This window comes from Zootoca vivipara, chromosome 14 (assembly GCF_963506605.1).
Source record: "Zootoca vivipara chromosome 14, rZooViv1.1, whole genome shotgun sequence".
NCBI classification, from domain to species: Eukaryota; Metazoa; Chordata; class Lepidosauria; order Squamata; family Lacertidae; genus Zootoca; species Zootoca vivipara.
This window is the reverse complement of record NC_083289.1, coordinates 23,512,512-23,539,409: the sequence shown is the minus strand read 5'-3', so window position 1 is coordinate 23,539,409 and position 26,898 is coordinate 23,512,512.

Here is a 26,898-nt window from a genome sequence, read left to right as displayed (position 1 = left end):
GAATCTCATTGTATTTTCTTTGCAATGAAACAGCATGCTGAGTGTGCAGAAACTAGGCTACTGTACAAAAGGTATACTTTACATGCATTGCTCCACCTGCTTTTGCTCCTGGTCCAACCCATCACTGATATGTGGCTCCTGGGGGGTTGCTAGGAGGAAATTGGCCTGTGGGCTGAAAGATTCCCCATCCCTCGTCTATGATCAGCTGTGCTCAGACATGAGGATAAAATAGAGGGGATTCTGCACATGCATCCCTGGCTGGATGAGGGACTGTCCACAAATGTAACCAACAGATTGCTGTGCGTCCTGATCCGATTATTGTTGATAGCAATATTCACCTGTTTACACAGGAAGGACTGAGGAATCAGGGAGCGTAGCCAGGCTGCCCCCTTCCCTTCTAACCTGACTTGATTTTTGGTGCTAGTCTCAATAGTTTGACTAAGAGTGTGAGTGTGCAGTTAAATATGCGAAGGCATCTAGCATAGGGAAGGAGGTGAAATAACTGCATCTCATGATCACCTCATTTTGCATATCATAGCCTCTATTTTACCCTCCATGGTTAGAGATTACAAGTCAGTCAAAGCACTTCTCCTTATGCAGTGTTAAATAATATAGCACTAAAGCCAGCCGATTTCCATGGTTGGACGCCTCGTGTTGACAGATACACTTATTGATTGTATAATGGGACAAAGCCAGCATGTTCAGGTGATGTAACAATAGGGGAAACAGTGAATAGCTTTGGAAGATGGAACATCTATTATCTGAAGCTCATCTGGCATGCAATTTTTGATCTTCTAACCAATTGCTCAGAGCCGGAGGGTCGTTTGTTTTAAAGCAAAAGGAGGCTGAGATTTTCTCCTTCTGTCAGATTTTAAAGGTGCCAGCTTAATTTTATTCTGTTTTCTTCAGCATTCTGCAAACTCCTAGGATAAGAAGCTGAGTCAGATCATTGGTCCGTCTTGCTCAGGACTGCTCACACGGTCTGAACCCGTGACCTTCTCAGATGCTTCATTACTGAGTGACAGACAGCCTTTCCCCAGAATGGCAAAGCAAAATCATCTTCTACAAAGCAGTAAAGTATCTTTTAATCTTGAGAGCAGCAAGAGTTGGGTGTTTCATGAAGGAAACTCTTTCCATGATGTTATACAAAGCATTTTTTAACAACATTCGAGAGGTACCTTTTGAGGGAGTCTGTGCCCCAACATCGGTACATTTCCTTGATAATTGTTCACAAAAGCTGGAGGCAGGCATTGCAAAGAATTGCCCTATTCAGGTGTTGTTCTGTGTTTAAACAATTTGTGTGAGAGAAAGGCTCATAATGATATAGGCTCCAGCCCTGCCCCAAATGCCCGCAAGTGGGCCTTCCACATATGTTGAGAGAGGGGACCTGAAGGGGCTTCTAAGCACATTCAGTTGAGTGCACTTTCGAAATCTGCTTCAGAGCTTCCCTCTTAATGTGGAGATGTTGGGGGTAGAGTAGGCAGAGATAAGGATATTGAGGGTGAGGGTGCCAACTTGAATAAAATACTGGGGGGGGGGAGAGATAAGCCCTGCCCTCCATAATCAATCACAAGACATGGTGCACCCAACCATTTGAATGGTCAATGCTCATCCACTTCCCCCCTGCCCCCTTCAAATATTTTATGGGGGGGCAATGAGTTGTTTAAGGATATTTAAAATATTGCCTGAATAACTAAAAAATGTTGAATCATAGAAATGAAAGTACCTGGCACACAAAAGCCATCTTGTCTCTTTTCAACCATGTAATCATGAGTATATATACATGTCCACACACACACACACACACACACACACCCCTTCATCTGGAGATCTGCAGGCTTTAATCTAAATATATATAAATGTAAACTGGCCATGTCCATTGGTTTCCACTTTTCACCGAAACCGCTTGAGCGATAGCGATGAAATTTGGACACAACATCACATGCCACTATGGGAGTGTTCCTAGCTACATGGGGTATACAAATGTCACACCTGCGCAAGGTAAAACCCCATTTTTAGGACCTAAAAAGTCAGCCAGGAGACCCTGTCGAGCATGCTGGGAAAAGAACCAGGTTACAAAACACTGCCCTCTAGTGGCGGCTACACTGGTACTGCAGCTAGAAAACCTTCCCTCTCCATGGCACCTCGGCTCGCCTTTACAGACTAGGCTGAATGGAAGTCGGGACTCGCCTGGGTGGGGGTTGGGGGGAGGAGGGGGTGGGATACGTCATGGATCGGGACAGGGTGGGGGGAATCACAGGGATGAACCGGGGGGGAGGGGGCGGGATAGTTCATTGGTCGGGACACGGTGGGGCCACTCACAGGGATGGACCGGGGGTGGGGGAGGAGGGGCCGGGATACGTCATGGATCGGGACAGGGTGGGGTGAATCACAGGGATGAGCCATAGCAACGCGTGCCAGGACAGCTAGTATTTAATATAAATATTAAAGTAGCCCCCATTGGAAGATTTGGACCCTACTGAGCAAGATTGACCTAGGATCTGACTCAGTATAATGCAGTTTCCTCTGTTCCTGTACCGATGACTAGAGGTGTCGGTGATCTTGTTTGCAAGTCTGATAAAAGGCAGCCACGGCATTTTAATTCTCCCCACCTACATTGTGTGTGAGGACAGTCTGATCTTTTCCAATCAAGTCATCTTCTTGAACAGGGCAAAGAGCTCTTGCGATGAGTAGCTTACCTGACTGTTATTGCTTATTTTCTTATATAAGACAGATTGGACATGGACGTAGGCTCTTGCGCTCTTGAGAATCACAAGGATTTCACAAGGCATGGTCCCAAGAAGGTATTCACAGACTGAGTTATGCCTTCCATTTTATTTCTCCTCTACATCAGTGTCTTATAACTCCCCGACTTCTCATTTGTTTCATAGACTATTCTACCAGTACGGCCCACTTTCGCAAGGAAGCTGCCTTGCACCACTTTTGTTATATCCTGGGGATTTTGTTCATAGTTTATGTCTTCGGCGCAGTACAAAAGGGCTGATGGACTCAAGCCTTACAGGGAATGTAATCCATTGTGGACCTTAATTTGAAGAGCTACTGGCCTTGACTCAGCCTTGGAATCTGGATGCGATGCTGGCACTGAGCTCGGAAACATTTAAAATGGGATCCTGATGTATTTCTTGCTTTACGTGAATCTTGCATTTTGTGCCCATGCCTTCCCTCACACACTGCTACACCTCCTGCTGAAGGAATACAGAACAGGATTTCATTGTCAACAGGGGCAGCTTAATCTAACCAGCTTCAGTGCTTCATTGCTGTCCAGTATTTCAGCAGCTCCAGTATCTGTTTCCAGATGTTAATATCAAGCTGTGGAACCTGAGGACTTAATATTTGAAATGAGCTACATAAATACATCTGGGCTGGCCCAAGACATTTTGGCACTTGAGGCAAACCCCAAATAGCACCCTCCTTCCCTCCCTGCAAGGGAATAAGGCTTGAGCGAAGATCTGCATCGGGAACAAGAGGGTGATATTCACTTGGGATAGCTCAGTCACTCAAGCACGAGACACTTAATCTCAGGGTCGTAGGTTCAAGTCCCATGTTGGGCAAAAGATTCCTGCATTGCAGAGGGTTGGACTAGGTGATACTTGCGGCCCCTCCCAACTCTACAATTCTATGACTCTATGACATTGGGATCTGCTGCCCATGGCAATCCTGCTGCCTGAGGCAGTTGCCTCACCTTGTCTCATGGGTTGGCCCTGCCAACCATTATCACTGGTGGGATGGGAATACCCATGTATATCCACTTGAACTACTGTAATGCACTGTGTGTGGGCTGCTCCTGGAGATGATCTGGAGGCTGCAGCTAGTGCAGAATGCAATTGCTAGGCTAATAGGTGGGGCAGCTCTATGGGATCATGTCTCACCTGTCCTGAAATTGCTGAGCTGAGCTGAGCTGAGCTGAGCTGACAACTGGACCCAGTTCAAGGTTTATAAAGACTGGCATGTAAAGTCTGCCTCCTCTGGCTCTTCTTTGGTTCCAACAGGAAGGTAATGGGGTATTATTTCATTGGGCTTTTTAAAAAAGTTTATTAATCAATTTAGCGCCATTCATATGCAGACTCGGATGAGGGAGGAAACAGGGAGTGGGCAGAAGGGGGAAGCAAAAGACAATGACAACAGACAAATGCAGTGATGGATCTGTTGAGATCAGTTCATTCTGATTTCTACAGCAGTTAGCAATTTAAGAAATCACAGGGAGCATGAAAATTTATATACATTTTCATGCACATTTATTCCAATTGATTGATTTTTTGCAGGTGCTTCCCCATCCAATAATGCATCTTTTAACATTATTTTCATTAATATACATGTTTGTTTGCATCTTTCAGCTTCATGGAATTTGAGGAAGTGTGGGTTTTGTAGGATACCTGTGTTTCAGTTTCCATTAGGAATGGAGAAAAAAAATGATTCACACTAATCCACACTTTCTGAAACAATACACAAATTGAAGCAAGCTATCCTACGAAATTCACACTTCTCCAAATTTAGCAATGCCATTCTCCAGGCAAGTAATGTGTACAAGAATACATATCCTGGGGTAATGTATGCATAGAAAATCACGCATTAGGGAAATAGCAAACACAAATGCATTATATTTGGCTAAATATCATACAAACGTGTATATTAGGAGAAATCTGCATGAAAAGCTGGTGAATTTTCATGAGCGCTTTTTTTGGGGGGGGGGTTGATCCCATAAACTAAAGTGGAAATGTGGAGACCTGAACCTGAGGTTGCCGGGGGGGGGGGGAGAGAAATGGAAATTGGCAGACTCACTCACCCTTAGTATGCATATTAGTCCAGAAAGTGCAAATCGGGTAGGTTCATTACCCTCCGTTCTCAAACTTGAGCAGATGAAATCCTAAATTCTTAGATATTTCATTTTCACCAAGGGGTTAAGAACGGAGGTGATAAATCATGCAAGACTTTTAAGGAGGGATATAGGAACAGAAAGTGATGGGAGCACTGCATATATACAAAGAGAGCTCTGATGTCATTCCCTGGAAGAAGCAGGAATGATGGTTAGAGTTGTTAGAAACGAAAAGAAAGAAGAATCACCTTTTACAACTTATTGATTTCTCCGCTTCCAGCTGTCACAACTCAGTAGCTTTGCTCCGGCAAAGACAGGAAAGAGCCAAGCCTTCACTCTACACATCTCTTGCCCTTTGACCGGCTGGTGGAAGGCTGTTGGAGCAGGCCAGGGCTGCCTCTCCAGGAGATTCAGGCATTCTTTCAGCAGCAGCAGCAGCAGCAGCAGCAGCAGCCTGGGCCTGCTCAATGAATCAAACGATCCGGTGTTTTGAGACATTCCATTTGGAGCTCTATTTCATGCCATCTCCTTGGAGCCCTTTGCCCTAGTTTGGAGCCAGGCCTGGTCATCAGAAGCCTGCAAGTCCCATTGCCCACAGAGGATTTAGGAGAACAACCGACCACATGACAAATGTATCTGATGCTGCTCATGTACCTTCGACAATGTGGGGAAAAATAAATCCAGAAGAAATCAATGACTGTTACCTTTTGCAGCCTGGTGGGATAATAGATGGAAAAGAGGCTGAGTGATGGGGCACATCTGGGATGGGCAAGTCGGCCAATTTTTGTCCTCCCTGTTTTTCATCTTTCTGAACTTAAATTCAGTTCTCTGAATATTTTTTCACTCCCCACGTAAATTCACCAGCAATTTCTCCTAATGTTCACATTTAAAAATGCAGATTTGACTAATATACACATTTCCGCAAGGAATTTCCCCTAGCATTGCTTGGCTGGAGAACTGCATCACAAAGGTCAAAGAAGCGAGACTCCTAAAGGTTGACTGTGTTTCACATATTCTTCCTCGTTTTAAGGATGCAACAACAGGAAGCAATTTATTCCTGTTATTACTATTACAAAGTTAACACATATCCATGCAGGTCTTGGTGGAATTTTATTAAACTGGCCAAGGTCCTAGGACCTCATTAAATCACTACTTTATTCGTTGCCCATTAAAAACAAACAAAAAAACCCCACACAATTGTTATTTGCAGGATTTACAGTTTTAACTGTGTTATATTTTGTTATCTACAACATTTATTTGCTACTTAATATAAAAAGAAATGATTTACATATGATATATTTGGCAAGAAACACAATGGATATAATTTTGTAAAAGAATACAACATTCAAACAAGGCTTTTAAAAGCTAAAACAAAACACACTAAAGCTGTGCACTATCAATAAAACTGAGCAGAGCACCAAAATAAATATTACTAACATAAAAGCAAGCAAACAAGCAAACAGCTGAAGAATCGGAGGGTTGACAAGTACATCTCCCCCCCCTCACTGCCCCAAGCTACAATTCCAGAGTCCTCTGGAAAGAGGGATTGTTAAACTACTCTGCAAAGGGGAATTGGAGGTCTTCTGGCAACTCTAAGCTCCCTTAGCAAACTACAGCTCCCAGGTTTCTCTGGGGGAAAGCTAGGATTGTTTAAAGTGGCATCATATTGCTTTAAATATATGGTGTGAATGTGACCCTAGGCTCCACTGCCTTTGTGAGAAGTGCAGTGCTTAAAGGTCCAACCCTGGCAGCACAGAGTTGTGTGCAGTCTACTTTTCTGACTCTAGGGTTGTGGAGTGCAGAGCTGTCACAGCTACCAGTTCAGCTGGTGCAGTGATGGCCAAACTTGGCCCTCCAGTTGTTTTGGGACTACAGTTCCCATCATCACTGACCACTGGCCCTGTTAGCTAGGGATGATGGGAGTTGTAGTCCCAAAAGTTTGGCCATCACTGAGCTGGTGCAATGGTTCAGGGGCCAACAACAGGCACCAAGGATGAGGAGTGATGTTATAAAAGAAGCTTTATTCAGAGGAGCCTCTGCTAGAAGCGAAACTCGAGGCCTAAGAAACTACCCAGGTCATGTGACTCCAAGGCAAGTCCTTAAATTGCCAAGTCTTTAACATTTAGGGAGAGCGAACAAATTACAAGCTCTGTCATTAATGTTGCCTGGTATACATGGAATGGTTGGGGGAAGCACATCCCCCTCCCGCCCCCCGGCAGCAGAATGTATTGGACCAGCTTTAAGAATTTGCCTTTCTTCCTTCTTCCTTTCTCTCTTTCTCTTGTGATTTATTTCTTCAATTTATGGTCCACATTCTCCCATCAAGAGACAAATACAGGACAGATATTTGCTTATTCCAGATTTATTGCCTCTTACGTCAGCAGGCATTGTGGGGCAGCCATATGTAATGCTTCATAAATTACATACCAAATGATAAATGTTATCGAATAATGTGGCTATTGTTTGTGGGGCTTTTGAGCTGAGTGGGCTTGTTAACATCCCTTCAGCCCACATTAATAATTTGTTGCCTAATTTTTTGTCCTTTGCAATTAGCACAAGGGCATTATACATAATTTGGAAGAATGAATGTGTGTGTGTGTGTGTGTGTGTGTGTGTGTGCGCGCGCACACACACACACAGAGAGAGACATGTGATGGAGGTTCTTTCTACCTATTGTCAAACAACGAGCATTGCCATGTCATTGCATTCACTTTCTGTTGCCTCACACTTACATATTCACAACACAGGAACTCTATTGCTGCAGTCATAGAAAGCTGCTGTATACTGACAGTGGCTCTCCAAGGTTTCAGGCAGGGGACATTCCCAGCCCTACCTTGGGATGCTGTTGGGGATTGAACCTGCAGATGCTCTACCACTCAGCTATTGCCCTTCTTGAATGTTCCTGAAACCAACAAGGGAGATTTCTTTGAAACATCCTGTGTGAACAGATTTTATATAGCTGTGTATCTGGTTGCAATTTCACACAAGAGCCCAGTGCTTCATCAGTTCCAGTCATTTTTCCAGAAAAAGAGGGGAGATCAGGCCCGTGAACTGTCTAACATCTTCAGTAATAGGACAGTGCAGGGCTATTTTTCTAGAAAAAGAGGTGTTGGAACTCAGCATGAATGCCTCCCTTGTCTTCTTATAATAGCAATGGTGCCCACCTGAGAGGTGCCAGAGCTGAGTTCCAGTGAGTTCCATCTGAAAAATGCCCTGGGCCAGTGGAGTATTTAACAAGGTGGAATGCTGTTGACAATACCTTCTTGCTATGATGGTGGTGAGTGAAAGGAACATTATTATTTCTAGTATTATTAGTACTATTCTCATGAACACCATCACCATTTCCTTTCAAGCCCCTGAATTACATAGATCCAGAACCCATTTGAGATGGAAAAGTGCATTGAAAATATGCATTTCCGCAACCCACTCTGAGCCCATATACATCGGTATTAGCCACCCACTTAGCCTGCCTGGGCATGTGGGAAAAGTCATATGGTTCTCTGGACTTTATCCAGAAGACCCGCTATCTAACAGAAGGATGTCTGGCTGAACAGGCATGCAAAAATGCAGATTTATAATAGCAGGGAGCATAACACAGGGAGGAGGTGCCAAATGGGAGAGTCAGAGAAATTAGATTTGATAAATACATAGAACTGGGTAATATTTGGTGCATTTGTCCAAAAACTCAGGGCTGTTTTCCAACGCTGAATAGTGTGTGTGTGTGTGTTTGCATGCAGACACTAATCATGACACAGCTATTTAGGGATGTGGCGCGAATTTGGCAAAATGATGATAATAGGCCATGTTAGAAAATAGCATAGTGGCTTGTGAGGAAGGTGAAGGATGGCTTATTTTCTAATGGCATTTTGTACGTCTGCGACACGAGCCACAACACGACAGTTTCAAAGAGTAACAGAAACCATAGCAGCATTGCGGATCACACTTGGCTTTGGCTTCCATTTCTGTCATGAACCCTGTGGCAATGTCATGGAGGGGATGAGAGAATTCCAAAGAGGTGGGGTCCAGGATTCCTTAAGGACCTCCTGACTCCGTGTACCCCTATCTGATCACAGAGGATTTTGAGGGAGGTGCTGCTGGAGTTTCCCCATGGCTCAGAGGCAAGGCTCGTAACCACCAAGTCTCATGGACCCCATTGTATGGAACTCCCTTGCAGCTGATGTCTGGCAGGCCCCCTCTTTCCTGAACTTCAAGCACCTAGGGAATACTTTTATTTTTCAGGAGGCATTTCATAGTTTTAACCAATCTGTAGCCTTAATTACACTGTACGCCGTTCAGAGACAATTGGAATGAAGCAGCAGAAAAATTATTGAAATAGATAGAAGGATCCCATCTTCAGGGGTTCAGTGTCAGACAGAACATGGCACCCATTCAGTATCCACCACTGTTTTTGAAATGCAGACAAGCTGGTATAGGTGCAAGCACTAATTCAAATAACTGCTTATGGCTTTAGAGACCCTAACCAACACATAGATTGAACATTTGAATGGAGGTTCTCCCTTTTGGAGTAGTGTACCCTTGAATAACTAGCGACAAAGAGTTTGTGAGTTTTCCAGAACTTTCCCCAAAGCACCTGGCTGGCTGGAGTTAGATAAATGCTGGAACCAGAGCTTTTTTTCAGCCAGAACTCACCGGAACGGATGACATTAGACAGTTCACGGGCCCAAACTCCCCTGCAATTTTCTTTTCTTTACCCCCTGCGGGGTGTGGGAAGGAAATCACAGCTTTGGGGAAGCCCAGTGCTCTAATAAGGGGATGCAAATTGCCCCTCCCTTGGTCATGAGAGTGATCATTTGAAAAGAGGGGGTGATAACACCCCCACTCCTTAGCTAGGGTTGCCATGTGTCCTCTTTTTCCAGGACACGTCCTCTTTCAGCAGTAAAATTTCTGTCCGGGTGGATTTTTTTAATTTGCCAAAATGGCTCTGATTTTCTTTCTGGATGAGACATAGACATAGGACTTACTTTCCTATTCTCTTCTCCTTCCCTCCTCAGCAATATATCACAGCTTCTATAGCCTACATATAGTAGGGGTATTTAAAATGAGTGTCATCATAGCATCCTCTTTTTTGCTCTTCCAAATATGGCAACCCTACAGCTGATCTGTATATATTTGTTGAGGAGGGAGGTTGTGTGTCATGTTTATACGTGACTGTGTGCATGCAAGAATGTGAGGTGGGCACATCCAATGGCAAGAAGCTGCCAGAGAATTGTTGTTGTTGATGTTGTTGTTTAGTCACTTAGTCGTGTCTGACTCTTCGTGACCCCATGGACCAGAGCACGCCAGGCACTCCTGTCTTGCACTGCCTCCCGCAGTTTGGTCAAACTCATGTTCGTAGCTTCAAGAACACTGTCCAACCATCTCATCCTCTGTCGTCCCCTTCTCTTGTGCCCTCAATCTTTCCCAGCATCAGGGTCTTTTCCAGGGAGTCTTCTTTTCTCATGAGGTGGCCAAAGTATTGGAGCCTCAGCTTCAGGATCTGTCCTTCCAGTGAGCACTTAGGGCTGATTTCCTTCGGAATGGAGAGGTTTGATCTTCTTGCAGTCCACGGGACTCTCAAGAGTCGCCTCCCGCCCCCAGAGAGTTAGGCAAGCCTAAATGCTTGCCTCAAAGGCATGACTTATCCCTGTTGGGTGTGCATTTTTGTATCAGTTACAGGCAGAAATAGCATTTACTTGCAAATAACGTTTTTTTAAAAACGAGATGACTGGAAAATAGCCAATTTTTGTTTGGCAGCTGAGAAGTGCAACAAAATTATTTTGATGCCCACACTGAGGGCTCCAAATCAGACTATTAATGTTCCATAGAGTGATTTGCCTACACGGTTTCGTCTGTTGTTTTCTGCATACATTTTTTCTCTCTTTTAAAGTAATTTTGATATGGCTTATGGTTCCACCAAGTATATAAAAAAAAACTTTTTAAAATGTCATTAGAAATTGAATTAGCAGCGGCATTTGAGAGAGGTTGGATGAGCCAGTGACCAGACCACACCACATTTCTTGGTGATTTTGCTGAGAAGCAGAGTGATGTCCTATTGCATCTTTTTAATTGGGCCCTGAAAATTTATTCTTAAAAATATCAAGCACGCCTGTATTGTAATGAGTCTAAATTAAAAAAAGGAGTTTATTGGCTTTCTCTCCAACTTATCAAAGGATAGTTCTGTGTTTGAATTAGTCCTTTATTTGAAGGGGTGGTCTGATCCAAGTCTGGTTTAAAGATAAATCAGTGTAAGTGGGGGGATTGTAAGGGAATTGAAGTCACCCATTAACTGTTAGCAATACCAGACTGAACAGGACTGGCACACAAGTTCCTTGGTATTTACTTGGTCAGTTCTACTCTCCCTCCCCACTGCAATGTATTTCGATTTAAACTTTCAGAATTTCTAAATATGCATCTACACATATACATTAGAACAGGGGTAGGCAACCTACCTAAGGCCCGTGGGCCAGATGCGGCCCAATTGCCTTCTCAATCTGGCCCGCGCACAGTCTGGGAATCAGCGTGTTTTTACATGAGTAGAATGTTTCCTTTTATTTAAAATGCATCTCTGGGTTATTTGTCCCCCCCCCAAAAAAATAGCCCAGCCCACCACATGGTCTGAGGGACGGTAGACCAGCCCACGGCTGAAAAAGGTTGCTGACCCCTGCATTAGAATATAGATGTTACACCAATTTGTGCCCTCCTTTTCCCTGCCATTTTTCGTGATGTGTAAGTAGCTATTCTATAATGACAGATCAGACTTCCAAAGACTCTCTTTGCCTTTATTAAGATTGCTCTTTTCCCCATATTCACAGTGTTTCCTTACCTGTTCATTTTCACATTTTATGTGATTTTCAGTGTGATGTGAAAACAATTCTGGAAATCTAGTGGAATCTAATGGAAGTTTAGCACTCATTTCTGTGGTGCTCCTAGAAAAAAAAAACTGTTAAGGGAGATTTGCATTGACACAATCTGATGCAGTATCCTGGCATATAGTTATTTCTTGCCATTTAAAATTTAGTTTGACATGGCATTATATCGATCAGAAACCCACAGTTTCATAACACAACAACATACTGCGGTGTAAGAGGAACATTAGAAAACAGGACAGAAGCTCTAGCATTATAACCAGTAAAACTAACACAATAAACGCCATGTCTGAATGCATCCTTTGTTTGTTTGTTTGTTTCTGTTCTCTATTCGCTGTTTATTTCTTCGCAGACTCGGAAAGCCTACTTAGGAAGAAATAAAGGAATAAGACTGTAAACTATTAATCAACCCATGTTTTTAATTATAGATTAAAAATGGCCACACAGAAACCCTTATAAATTGGTGAGGTAAACCGTATAACCACCCCCGGAAACACCCACTCACGTACGTTGGGGGCTGGTATCTTTGAATTCCCATGTTGCCTAAAACTTTTTCGATGGTAGTGCTAATTATGGATTTAACTGTTAGCAAATACAGTTGCTAGTTCTTCTTTGGCTCCTATCCTGAGAAGTAGGAGTATGCATTCATTTTTTCCCCCAAAAAATGAATGGAAGACAAAACCAAACCAGTGCACCCACATTCAGTTTGTGTTTGTTGTCCTTTTAACAAAAATGAGCGTGAAATTGAATGTGGGCGTATTTGTTTTGTTTCCATTTTACGCTTTTGTTAATTGCCTCTACAGAAGGGGGGTTGTGCCTCTTTCGTCTGGAAATTTGGCAAACCTGAGCTGAATTTCACTTATATGGCACCCACCTGGGGGTGCCATGACTACTGAAGACAATATTGTGAAGGTCAATGTATCGTGGTGGGTTGCTGTGGCAATCTTGGAGGAAGAAGCGGCTCTGGGTGCCTCAACCGGTGGCAGTGAGGTGGGTGGCAGCCAAGAAGCAGACCTTTTGGGTAGTGGCACCTCAGCTATAGAACAGGCCTCTGGCCTAATTGTGGCGGCTCACTCCATCTGCACAGAACGCCCAGACGTTTGACGGTCCGTTGGTACCTGCACCAACCACTGATCAATTGCCCGCTGCCACCAATATGCCTGATAATCCCTTCATTCACTCCAGTCACTCCAGGGATAATGTTGGAACAAACTGTGTTTATTGAAGTTCAGTACATAAGCATGTGGTTTCCAAATGAATAGTTCTTATTATCTTTAATAACAAGTCTTATACTGGCCTATACCTACAGTTTTTAATCAATCACAGTTCCAGACTATCTCTACCACCTCCATCATTCTGCCCGGACACTGAGGCCCAGGACCGAGGGCCTTCTGGCGGTTCCCTCGTTGTGAGAAGCCAAGTTGCAGGGAACTAGGCAGAGGGCCTTCTCGGTGGTCGTGCCTGCCCTGTGGAACGCCCTCCCAACAGATGTCAAAGAGGAAAACAACTACCAGACTTTTAGAAGACATCTGAAGGCAGCCCTGTTTAGGGAGGCTTTTAATTTTTAATAGATCACTGCTTTATTTACTGTTGGAAGCCGCCCTGAGTAGCTGGGGAAACCCAGCCAGATGGGCAGGGTATAAATATATTATTATTATTATTATTATTATTATTATTATTATTATTATTATTATTATTATCTCCCTTCTTCTTACCTCACTACCTCTCTCTCCCCTCAGACTCTCTCCCCCTGCCCCTCTCAGAACTCCCCACCACCCTTCTTCAAACCTCCAAAAAACCAACCACCTCCTCTTCCCAGGGTGGGTTTATATAGTCCTCCTAACTCCGCCCCTTAGGGTTCTAACTGGCTAATCCCTTTAACTCCTTCTATGCTGTCCCTAAATTGGGGGTGATCGTCACACTAATCCAGCAGGTCTATTCTAATGATTTTATGGTAGCCTGCCAGAGACATAGCAAGCTTCCTTGCTGTCTGACTGAAAACAAAGCATAACAAAACAAAACAGGGGTATGGCCAAGCTCTTGACCAGTCACAAGAAATAGATTTGTTTTCCTTGATGTGTTTATATGTTCTGCATGTGGTTCGGATGCCTGATTATCACCTTCTAAAGCAACCACTCTATTCCCAACTTAAGAATGGAAAGCAAAATACCAGCCGACAACAAAAGAGTTTTAAAGACACTCTCGGGACAAATCTTTTTTAAAAAGGGGCAGTATAAGCACTGAAAATCGGGAAACACTGGCCTGCGAGTGCTCCAATTGAAGAACAGCCTTTACCAAAAGTGCCATGGACTTTGAAGAAGCACAAACTCAGGACAAAAAAGGAAGGCATGTTTGACAAATCCTCACTCTGATCAACTCCCTCCCAGAAACAGATGTCCCCACTGTGGAAGGACGTGTGGATACAGAATTGGCATCCACAGTCACTTATGGACTCACTGTTAATACCGTGTTAATGGAAGACAATCTTACTGAGCCATGAATTATCGCCAAAGCAGGAGGAAGATGTTGTGCAGGACTGATCCATATTTTTGGGTAACAGGACACATTGCCTTGGTCAGTAAGTTTCCTTGGATTGCTGAATGAATGAAGATGGATCAGTACCTTAGCACCTACCCCTGAATTGGCCTGCTCGCAATTTTTGTTGCCATAAATGCCAATTTCTCAGCTCTTGGTGGGAGGCAGAAGAAACCAGGTGGCACCCCTTGGGGCAGGATTTGCCCCAGGGAACTCTAGTTGCTGACACTGCTTCTTGTGTCAGACTTTTATCTGCTCTGCCGCTTCAGCTAAGATTATTTCAGCCCTTCTTTTAAAACAAGAACAACAGCAAAAGAAACCTCACACATGGAAGCAAATACCTTCTGTTGTTGAATTTCCAAGAAATTGCACATTAAAGGGTGCCGTTGATTGGCCATTTGTTTGCAAAGAAAGCTCAGCTGCCTTCAGCATCTAAATGCTACCATAAAACTGATTACTCTCAAAGTAATACATTTCTCGTTTGGCTGGCAGTAGTCCTGCTCTCCTAAATGCTGTTAAATATAAACTAGTGGCTAGCCAGAGAAACATGATGTTTCAAGGGACCCAGGAAGTGTTAGGACTGCTTTGTTAGAGAAGACAACTGTGCCAATTAGCTATTCAAACATACCTAAAGGACACTGTTATGACAGACACACCAGTTCCATTTAGTGAATAGTTCAATTTTAGTTTCTCTCCATTTCTCATTTTTCCAATCTCAGTTCTCAACCCTTTTTTAAAAAAAAGTCCTGATAGAAATTCGTCATCATTTTAGTGCAAAATTCTCCCACTATAAACTCATTCATATTCAGTCTGGGGTTAGAGTGAGGTCGCTAAGTTTGCTGGGGATGCTAAACTGTTCGGGGTTGTTAAAACAAAAAGGGATTGTGAAGAGCTTCGAAAGTCCTCTCCGAACTGAGCGAATGGGTGGTAAAGTCGCAAGTGCAATTCTGTGTAAACCATTGTAAAGCAACGCTTAATTTCACAAACATGCTTAGGGTATCTGGACTGGCAGTGACTTACCAAGGATAGGACCTTGGGGTTGTAGTGGATAGTAGACCCACTGTAATTCTGTAGAGTGAAAAGATTCAGAAAGTGGAAGGCAATATCCGGCAGGAAAGGTTACAACTTTTTTTTGGGGGGGGGGCTTTTTATTTTAGAGAAAGGTAAGTAAGAGAAGACATGATAGAAGTTTGTAAAATTATGTATAGTGTAGAGAAAGTGGATAGAGAAAACTTTTCTCCCTTTCTCATAATACTGGAAGTCAGGGCTATTCAATGAAACTGAATGTTGGAAGTTTCAGGATAGTCAAAAGAAAGTACTTTTGCACTCAAGTCCTGCTTTCAGGCTTCTCAGCTGCATTTGGGTGACCACCATGAGAACAGATGCTGGATTAGATGGGCTACTACATAGCTAGGGAAATGCATTGCAAAATTTGAAGTACAAATTTCAAAGCTTGACTGTGTTTTGTGCACATATTTTTCCAGAAAGTGCAAATTACATAGATTCATATTTAAATGCAAACTGAACCAAATTCCTCCCCCTTTCCAAATTCTTCCTCTTCCCTAGTCCCAGTAGATTTAATAATAAGCAGAGGATCCTCACGAATCCCTTTTTAAAATAATTCACCCCAGGCAGCTGCCTTTGACTCTAATTTCCAGTAGAGGGCAGTTAGGTTACATGGCTTTCCCCCTTGAACAGAGCGTCTCCTTAAGGCATTCAGTTGCTCAAATCATCTCTTCCTTTAGTTGTGTGGAGAGAAAGAGAAAGAGAAGGTATTTGTTGAAATTTCCTGAAGATTTCAAGGAACAGCAGAATGATCACAGCTTCTAAGAGGCTTTGTTTTTACTGACGTTAAAGTAATGTTTTTCTTTCTTTTCTTTTCTTTTTAAGAAAAGAAAATGTTTTCACGGGAAGTTAAAAAGGAAAAGTATAACTTTGGCAGCACAGAACAACTCCAGAACATTCTGTTTTCTATGCAAATCACACTTCCCCAAGATTTATCTTATTACCTTGAGAAAGTTCAGCTGTGCTTCTTTTGAGGAAGTCTCCCACCCCCCCCCCCCCGATCTCAATTTCAATGGTTTGTGTGCATTACAGTTTTTCTGCAAAGAAAGCACCATAAAAACAAAACGATCAGAAAATTGAAAGAATGAAATATATTGGAAGAGAGGAGGACGCAGGAAGCAGACTTATAGCTGCCTTCAAAGCTTTACTTTCTTTGACTAGTCTAGTTCAGTATTTCCAATACTGACTGGCAGCACCTCCTGAGGGTTTTAGACAGGAATCTTTTACAATCCTGCCTGGAGATGCTGGGGTTTGGATCTGAGGATTTTTGCATGCAAAGCAGATGCCCCACCACTGAGCTAGGGTACTTCCTCCCGAATTGCATTATTTCAGGTCAGAATATTTCCCCATCTAGCTCAGTATTGTCAACTTTAACTGGAAGCAGCCCTCCAGAGTTTCAGGCAGAGAAGGATCTTCCTCATCTCTTGCTGCCTGATCTATTGAGAAGGCAAGGGACTGATCCTGAGGCTTTCTGCACGCAAAGCATGTGATCCGTCAGTGAACTAGAGCCCTTTCCACATCTTAACTCATGTCTTGATTTATTTTATATCAGAATCATCGTCATTGTGAGCAGCAGAAGCAGAAGCAGAAGCAGCGAGATCTGTAAACTCTGACACAAGCTAAAAGAAAGGAGAAAAATAAGTTGGATGTGGATCCCTTTGTTGCTCGAGTCTTGGATGTTGGGCAACACTGCATAACTCTCACTGGGATGCTGATTCTGATGCAGAATCCCATGCACAATGAATGCAACCAACAGATATGCGCGAGCCAACCATCACCATGTGCATCAGTTTGTGCCGTAGATTTTTCAGAGGAAACTAACAAGAAACTCATGCACTGAATGAAGCTGATTCAGGACAGGTAAAACAAAGCAGGTCTTCACTCAATACCACACCCTCCAACATCATTTCTCTGATTAAAATAGGGACATCCTATTCTTCCCTATACAAGGCTGCCTTCAGATGTCTTCTAAAGGTTGTATGGTTACTTATCTCCTTGGCTTGGGGGGGGGGAGTCATATAACTCCATACCCTCCAATGAAAATTAGGACGTCTTAGCATACCCTCTAGCATTTCTCTAAAGAGAATAGGGACATCCTAAGGAAAAGCAGAATGTTCCCTGGATCAAATCAGAAAGTGGGGATGGCTTCTGTAAATCCAGGATGGGACACTTGGACAGTCTGCAATACGTAGTTAAGCTATGGAACTTGATCCTACAGAAGGCAGTGGATAACAGTTCGGTGTCATTATTCAAAAAATAATATTTACGCGGTCAGGCGGAGTCCCCCAAAGCCCCAGGCAGCCCCCGAGTGGAATGATGACACAAGACCACGTTCTATGGGATTGAAATTGGCCACAACTTTATTAAGAATTCAGATGTAGGGAGACCTTGGCTCAGGCATTGGGCGTATATTCTTCCCAGCCCCCAGCCGGGGATCTGGGTAATTTCAGGGTTATCCAGCATGTGTGGGGGTTGGGCTAGCTCTGGAGAACATATGTTCAAGCAGATAGCCCGCCGCCCCTCGATCGCAGCCGCTGGGGAGGGAGGGCAATGACAGCCTATTGCGTATGGTCAATGCCTCCCCCTTAGCCCCATTTACAGGAACCCTGTTATCGCCGCCGCAATGGGGGTGGGGGAGGGGTCACCGCCCCACTCCCCCCTCTTTATGCAGATGACTAAAGGATTCCGCCCAAGGCCTGCATCCGCCAAAGTTGTGACGAATTGCTACGGGAAAGGCGAAACCTGCCAATGCAGGGAAAATTCCTTTCCCGCCCTTCAACAGCAGCCTTGTTGTAGCAGCGCCTGCGTGCCTGTACGCCTGTGGAAGAAAATAACCTGTAATGCAATCATTAATTTTTTGGGAGTGGAGGGTGGGAAAGCTCTGGAGCTGTAAACTGCTTCCCAGGAATGACTCTGCTTCAGCTGTGTTCAAGGTAAGGTTACCTCCTCCTACCTGGCCAATCCCCCCGGCAACGCCTCCCCGAGCTGGATTCGACAGGTTACTGCGTGGGCGGAGACCACCAGTATCCAGCCCGGGAAGGCAGCGCCGGCCTCTGAACTTCCAAGGCTGCCCCAAGGATCTCAGGGGGCTGCGCGCGACCGCTCAAAATGTGCCTCCCCTTTTATGTGGGGAACGGTCATTCCAACATTTTGTCCAATTACCTCAGTTTTAAGAAACAGTTTCACAGACACTCAATTTTGACAATTTGTAGCTTTAAGAATTTGGAATGATTTCTTAAACTATAGCAGCTGGTTTGCGCAGGATAAAATTATTTCATATGAACAGGCAGCCATGATACTCAATCATAGATGCCCCCATTATTCCAGTTTTTTCAGCATATAGTATGTATGAAACACATGAGACATATAGTAGAACAACTTGAGCAAAATGATAAAACTGAAGTAATAACACAGATCTATTTCATACTCTCAATATATGCAAAACGATGCCTCCGTCTTTCATATAAAATGAAATGGGAACATGACTTAGCAAATATTGGGTTAACAATCTTCAAAGCAGAATGGACATGGGCATGAAATAGTATTCCAAAAACGTTTATTAGTGTGAACCTGAAATAAAACTATCATAAGACAATTTTCCAATTGTACTTAATTCCACACGGAATTAGTCCTTTTTTTTGGCCTAAGTATGTATTGTTGGAGGTGTAACAGAATTAATGTCAATTTAATACATGTATTTTGGAGTTGTAAAAAAAATAACACCTTTCTGCATAGAAGTACTGAATAGTATATAAAATACAGGTTACAATCGTCTAAGAAACCCTAAAATAACTCTTCTTTTGATACTTCATTCTGAAGACATTAATACTGATTTACAGCTTATTACCACATTGCTAACAACAGCAAAACAGTTTATCGCACACACAAAAAGAAAAATAAAGACCCCCTCACTATAACTGATCGGTTAAGGAAAACCTGGCAAATCATCTTATTGATAAAACTTACATGTGAGAGACACACAATACATAAAAATCAATATATAAAAGAAACACAATACATAATAATTGAGAAAACAAATTTATTGAGAGGTGGGCGTTGTTTTCACATTTTTGAAAGGACAATGTAAATTATTTCCCCCTCAAACTTTCACTGCACTTTAGAGTTTTATTTTTGCTATGTTGCTCCTTTCCTCCTTTTTATTTCTATATTTCTTTTTAAATATCCCTATTTCTTTTTAAATATCCCTATATCCCATGGACTGCAAGAAGATCGAACCTATCCATTCTTAAGGAAATCAGCCCTGAGTGCTCACTGGAAGGACAGATCGTGAAGCTGAGGCTCCAATACTTTGGCCACCTCATGAGAAGAGAAGAATCCTTGGGAAAGACCCTGATGTTGGGAAAGATAGAGGGCACTAGGAGAAGGGGACGACAGAGGACAAGATGGTTGGACAGTGTTCTCGAAGCTACGAACCTGAGTTTGACCAAACTGCTGGAGGCAGTGGAAGACAGGAGTGCCTGGCGTGCTCTGGTCCATTGGCTCACGAAGAGTCGGACACGACTAAACGACTAAACAACAGCAACATCCCTATTTAGTTCAATTGTTCTCTTTTTTCCTGACAAGCAAACTTGCTTGATCTTGGCTATGAGATAGATAGGCAGGCAGGCAGGTAGATAGATATGAATGAAAGGCTTAGGCAAATTAAAGAAGGCTCAGGTTATCAGTGGCTACTAGCCATGATGGCTATGCTCTGCCTCTACAGTTGGAGGCAGCGATGCTTCCGAACACCAGTTGCTAGAAACCACAGGATGGGGGAGGGCTCTTGTGCTCAGATCCTGCTTGCGAGTTTCCCACGGACATCTGGTTGGCCACTTTGAGAGCAGGATGCTGGACTAGATGGGCCATTGGCCTCACCCAGCAAGGCTCTTCCTGTGTTCTTATGCTCTTGTACACAGAGAGAGCTCAGAAAAGCGGAGGCTATCTGAATTGTTCCATGGGCTTCCTTTGAATATCGGAGATACAAGGGAGGTGAAGTGGAGAACTGAGTGGAAATGATGGGACACTCTCCTGCATCCTAGCCATCCTCAACATGTTTGCGCAGATGTACAGCAATATAGTGTCATTCAAGAGACACTACATACACACAGCCTTTCCCACACATGTACAAACACATACACACCTTCAGGGTTTTGTTTTTGCCTCTTTTTATATGGAGGTAGGGAGCAGATTGCAACACAGCAAAGAGAGACCTACAGACCCTTTTGCACATAGCCTGCATGCTGCCTAGGTTCTTCCGCCTAGGTTGCTTGACAGCCACCGGACAATTTACAGTGGTACAATGAGATGTGCACATGCATTGAGAGAAGGATGTCAGTCTATATAGCTCAGTTGGTTAGAGCATGGTGCTGATAATGCCAAGGTTGCAGGTTTGATACCCATATGGGACAGGGGGTTAGATTGGATGGTCCTCAGGGTCTCTTCCAACTCTACAATACTATGATATTTATGTTCTGCTTTGCACACAAAAGGCCCCAGGTTCAACCCCCAGTGTATCCAAGAAGGGTTGGTAAGATCCCCTTCCTGACTCCTTGGTGAGTAACTGCCTGTCACTGCACACAACATTGAGCTCGATGATAGAGCTAGAGCTAGAGAATTGTAGAGTTGGAAGGACCCAAAGAGTCATCTAGTCCACCCCTGCAATGCAGAAATCACAACGAGAGAGTCCCTGGCAGATGGCCATCCAACCTATGTTTCAAAACCTCCATTGAAAGAGAGTCCACCCCCTTCCGAAGTAGTCAGTTCCACTGTCAAACAGCTCTTTCTGTCAGGGAGTTCTTCCTGATCAGTGGTCAGATTCTGCTTTCTTGTGATTTGAATCCATTGGTTCAGGTCCTGCGCTCAGGAGCAGCAGAAAACAAGCTTGCTCCATCTTCTGTGTGACAGTCCATCAGATATTGAAGATGGCTATCATATCAAATCAGATGGACCAAGGGTCCGATTCCTGTCTATTCACTAGCTCTGCATACAGAAGGGCCCCCAAATTCAGTCCTTGACATCTTATTCTAGCGATAAGAAAGACCTCCTTTTGGCAACCTGCAGTGAGTGGAGACAATACTGAGCTAAATGGACCAGTGATCTAGCTCAGAATAAGGCTGCTTCCTGTGTTCATTACCATAATCAATTACTCTTTACTATGGACCAATTCAGCATCTTATGAGGGAAGGGAGTTAATTTTCCATGCACAGCAAGACTGGCCTCCTCCGCTGCTTCTTCTCTCCCCTTACCTTTTTTTGCTCCTGGAAGAGTAAAAAGTGAGAGGTCAAACATGTGTTGTCATGGCAACCTCAGCAGCGACAGTCTTTCAGCAGATGAAGGAGGGTGATACTGGAGCTGAAGTTTCTTTCCTTTGCATGGCTTGTGGTGTTGGTTTCCTTATTGTTGATCTCATGCCATACACCAAGCGCTTCTGATCTTGCCATAATATTTGGCAACCCGGTTGCATTATTTTTAACTTTTCACGTTACTTAGAATTCTTTCGATATTCACTGTAATTTCTGGAGAATCCCCCACATCTCGTCTCTTCAGGATACAGTACATTTGGGCCAGATGCAATGCATCGGCAGTCAGGAACCTCTGGCCCATGGATGTGATCAGACCCCACCAGACTTCTGTATTTGACCCACGAGACCATTTTCTCCGAGCCACTTCACCTACCTTACACCTGACATCATATATGGAGCAGGTTCCAGCCAAAATGGGGCTTTCAGGCAAAGCCCTGTGCAAAGTGTGTGTGTGTGTGTGTGTGTGTGTGTGTGTGTGTGTGTGTGTGAGAGAGAGAGAGAGAGAGAGAGAGAGAGAGAGAGAGAGAGAGAGAGAGAGGGAGGGAGGGAGGGAGGGAGGGAGAGGATGCATGTGTACAGGCTAGGATATGGTTCATCACAGTCCGTGTGTAATAATTACCAAAGAAGATTAAATACTTCTAATTGCACACGGATGTGCCCTTTAGTTATGGCCTCTGAAGAACAATGAACAGCTTTCAGGAGGCCTAGAAAATGTCATCACTGGAGACTTTGTGCTGGAAGAGGGAAGCAAACAAGGAAAATCAACTATGTGGGGAAAATGTTTGTTTTTCCCTTAAAAAAAATCTCTTTGCAAATGAGTGTCAATAATGCAAAAGCAATTATTAGCTCAATAGATGCTTTTTGCAAAGTGATGATACCATTTCCAAACTGGAACCTACTCTTCTAGATTCTATACCTCCCCTCCCCTAGATTTCAGACCTAGAACTTATAGAATGGACCAATCCAGAGATAATATGCCACTGGATAAGTGGTGGTGGTGGTCATTTTTATTCATTACCTGCCTTTCAACCTAAGGCCAGGGGTGAACGAAGGCTAACTGATACCTGGGGTGGGACAAACCACCGGCTGCGCAAGCGTGGCGCTGCTATGTATGATGCATGCACCGTACATAGCGATGCCGCACATGTGCCGTATGGATGGTGGAGGGATCCTCTGCTCGCAGCTGCAGCGTCTGTGGAGGGATCCTCCACTTGCAGCTGTAGCGGTGCCGGCGGGATCCCACCGCCATCCGTAAGGTGCTCAAGTGGGGCCGGCGGCAAACCGCTATATACAGTGAACATGAGGCGCCACTATGTACAACGTATGCATGCGACACCGCACATGCATTGTATGTAGTGGTTTGCCACCCACACCGCTCGAGAGGTGTACGGACGGTGGCAGGATCCTCTGTTTGCGGCTGCAGCTGCGAACAGAGGATCCTCCGCATGTGGGTGTCGCGGCGCAATGGCTGCTTGCGCCACTGTGCCCGGGGACAGCAGGCGAGCCTTCTTGTCAACCTCCCAGACATGGCACCCAGGGCGCACCGCCCCCGCTCCCCCTTGCGACGCCACTGCCTAAAGTCACCTGGCAACTCCACTACTGAAAATACAGCATTATAAACAGTTTAAAACAAATTGCAAACACGATGATAGGGTGAGTCCTAAAAATATACATATTGCGTGTCAAAGGCCAAGTTAAAAAGGTGTGTCTTCAGCATACAATGAAAACTGTACCGTGAAGGTGCCAGACACATCCCTTTGGGGAAGGAATTCCACAACTTAGGGACTGCTGCAGATACAGTGGTACCTCACAAGACAAATGCCTCATCCAATGAAAAACCCGCAAGACCAAAGCGTCTTGCGATTTTTTTTGAGACTCGCAGGACGAATTGTTCTATGGCCATGCTTCGCAAGACAAAGTAGCGGCCTCACCACCCTGCGCTCCAGAGGCTGCGCGTGAACGGGAGAGCGAGCGCATAGACGGCAGACAGGCTGTCTGTCTGGTTGGGCGCGAGGGTCCGGCTGCTGGGGAAGGAGGGAGGAAGCCTCTCCCTGGCCCTCCTCCTGCTTCCCCCTCCCCGCCCGCACAGCCGTCTGGGTCTGGGCCGGCCTTGAGCCGAGAGGCGGAGGCGCTCAACAGAGCCGTAAAACTTTCCGGAGCGGCCGTGTGGCTGCTGTGGCTGCTCCTGGGCTCGGCGGGTGAGTCAGCACCAGACGCGAGGCTGGAGGGTGAGCTGGGGGAAGGGGAACCGAGCGGAGTGCGCCGGACACGAGGCTGGAGGGCGAGCTGGGGGAAGGGGAAGCAAGCGTGCCAGACGCGAGGCTGGAGGGTGAGCTGGGGGAAGGGGAAGCGAGGGACGGACCTCTTTTTTGCCCATAGGAACACATTAATTAAATTCCAATGCATTCCTATGGGAAACCGCGCTTCGCAAGACGAAATTATCGCAAGACGAAATTATCGCAAGATGAAATGACTCATGGAACAAATTAATTTCATCTTGCGCAGTACCACTGTAATGCCTTCTCCTGGGCCACATTCCCCTCACCTTCTGAACTCCTGAGGGTGGGGGGACTATGAAGAGTGTGACCTGCTGTTCTTAGAAAGTTATTAATGTATGAATGACGCATTCAGATATACCATGTTCCAAAAGGAATACCAGTTGCTGGGAGCCACAGGAGAGGAGAGGGCTCTTGTGCTCAGGTCCTGCTTGCTGGTTGCCCACAGACCACTGTAGAAACAGCGTGCTGGACTAGATAGGCCATTGGACTGATCCAACAATGCTCTTGTTAAGTTCTTACATTCAAAGAGTTAATTACAGCTGGCATCATGTACTGGCTAGGAGCACATCTACACCAGTGTTGGTGGCGGCAGACAGCACCCTTAGGCAGCTGGCACCCCAGCAGGCGCCCCTTGGTGCTATTTTTTTGAGCCCATTGGTTACTTGACTGTGGGGCTTAATGGCTACAGCAAGAGTAGTTGGGAAGCCACCCACCATTTTGATTTCCCCAGTGCCACTCAGCTGCCATCATGCCATGCGGGCGAATAATATTGGCACACCTTGCAGGGTCATTGCTAGAATGACTGCAATAATGTTTGTTCAGGGGCTCTGAACACTCCGGAGCACTATATGAATGCTAAGTATTAGTATTATGAGCTGAGAGAACAATGGGCGAGGTAACCACAAGGTCAGCGGGATCCTGTACTTTCTCATTGTCTCATAATGACTGATTAGAAACACATCTGCTGCGGAGTGATATAAAAACCTGATTGCCTTTTCCATTTATTATTATTATTATTATTTTTTAAAAGGAATGTGTGTGATGTTCTTGTTCTCTCTTTGATTGTTTAGGGGTTTTGTGGGGTTGTTGCACATGTGTGGGGTATAATGATATCCACTTTGCTTTTTCCTGCTCTCCATCCACATCCATTAGTAGGATGTTTTGCAATATGGTGCTTGTCATCTGTTTCAAAGACACAGCGATGTGATACAGGTAAGCCAGATGGGTAACCCTAGTGTGACTAATTATTGTGTATTTGCCTTTAATTATTATCATTTATTATGGAGGAAAAGACAATAGAGGTTCCCAGACTAGGAGGAGGAGAGCAGCGGCAGAAGGGAAGCTTGCCCCCGCTTACTTTCTAGAGGCCATTATATGGAGAAACCAAATAAAAAGGGAAAGGCAAATTGTCCAGGAGGGACTACCTATATACACAGTACAATGGAATGGTTTTTAACACCCCTATTTAGATGATTACAGTAGATTTAAGCTAAAACACCACACTTTTTTCATGACCATATTTAGCAGAACCCAAACTCCACTCCCTTCTCTTCTAATGGTTCTTTTTTGGGCAGTTTTCTTTTTTCAAAAAAGAAAAGAAATCAAATAGTTTGCATATTTAGATCGTCCTTATTTGCCCTCTGTGAAGGAATGAAACTGTTTTAGCCCAGTTTATGCTTTAAGTTTTAGGGTTGCGAAAAGGGGGAGGGGATGGGCGCTTTCTGTTTGAGCAAACTGTTCTGACCAGCAGGTGGTTCAAAAGGTCAGAGAAGGATTAAAAGATAAGTCCAGGAAGCTGAAACTTATGTTGGGGTAGGGGAGGGGGGGGAGAGAGAAGAGGAGAAGAACTATAAAAGAAATGGTCGTAAAGAGAGCAACGGAGGCAGGAATCTACTACCCTTCTGTATAGCAAAGAGGATGGAAGGGAGAGCAGAAATAATGTGTATAGTAAAGAAAGGTTGCAAACAGAGGAAGAGTGCCATCAAAACTGTAGCCACTGCCTGGCACAGCCCAGTACTATTGTGTGACAGCAATGGAATCTAAGAGATCCCAGACCGGTGTCTTCCCTCCCTGCCCCCCCAAATGGCTTTCTGCTGGCTGCTGCTGGTGGGAGTCCCACTTCCACCTGCTCACATATTTGGTAGGCAGAACAGGGTGCTCCACGCTGGCAGGGTGACAGTGGCATTACTCCAGATGCCCAGTCCATCAGCACCATCCCAGCCAGGCACAAATGGAGTTTTGGCTACACCCTAAGCTAGTTGGAGGTGGGGCAATGCTGGATAAATTAGAAAGAGCTGAAACCAGAGGGGTGAAACAGGATGGAGAGGGCTGCTGTGGTCCTAGAACCCAGAAACTGAACTAAGAGGACTGGAGGCTGCTTTATTGCTATGTTTCAGTTTAAATAGGAGAACAAACCATGGTTCCTTTGAGATGGATGCATTCTCATCTTAATCCAACATCCTGTTCTCACAGAGCCCCCAAACTCTCTGTCTATGAAGCAAGCATCTCAGGAGCTTTGGGTTTTTCTTAGCCTTCTGTCTGAGGCACAAGTTGTCCATAGGTGGAGTATTTGACACATAGTAGCAACCTGGAGCATGGAACACCTCTCGCCAGCACATTCTGAAATGGTACACACCCCGAAATCCTTTTTCATATGATGATTCTGGAGGTAGAGATTTCTGCTGAGGTGTCATTTTCTACCAAATTAGGGCATGAAAGGAGGGTAAGCGTTGCTCTCAGAGCTGCTTGAAATGTTATTTTAAGCCAGAGAATATATGATTGAGGCTAGGGATGGGTGAGAAGTTTGGTTCCGTTTGCATTTAAAGGCAAACCGACCTCATTCACAATACTAGAACACTGTCTCCAAATGCTGTGGTCAGGCAATTCCCACATGTGGATTCCCACATGGCAGGGTTATTAATGTTGGCCAGTCTTCGTGTCACATTTGCAGACGTCTCTGTAATGCAGAATGGGCCTGGTGCCTGAAGCCAGCTCCCTGCAGAGCATGTCCTTGGGGA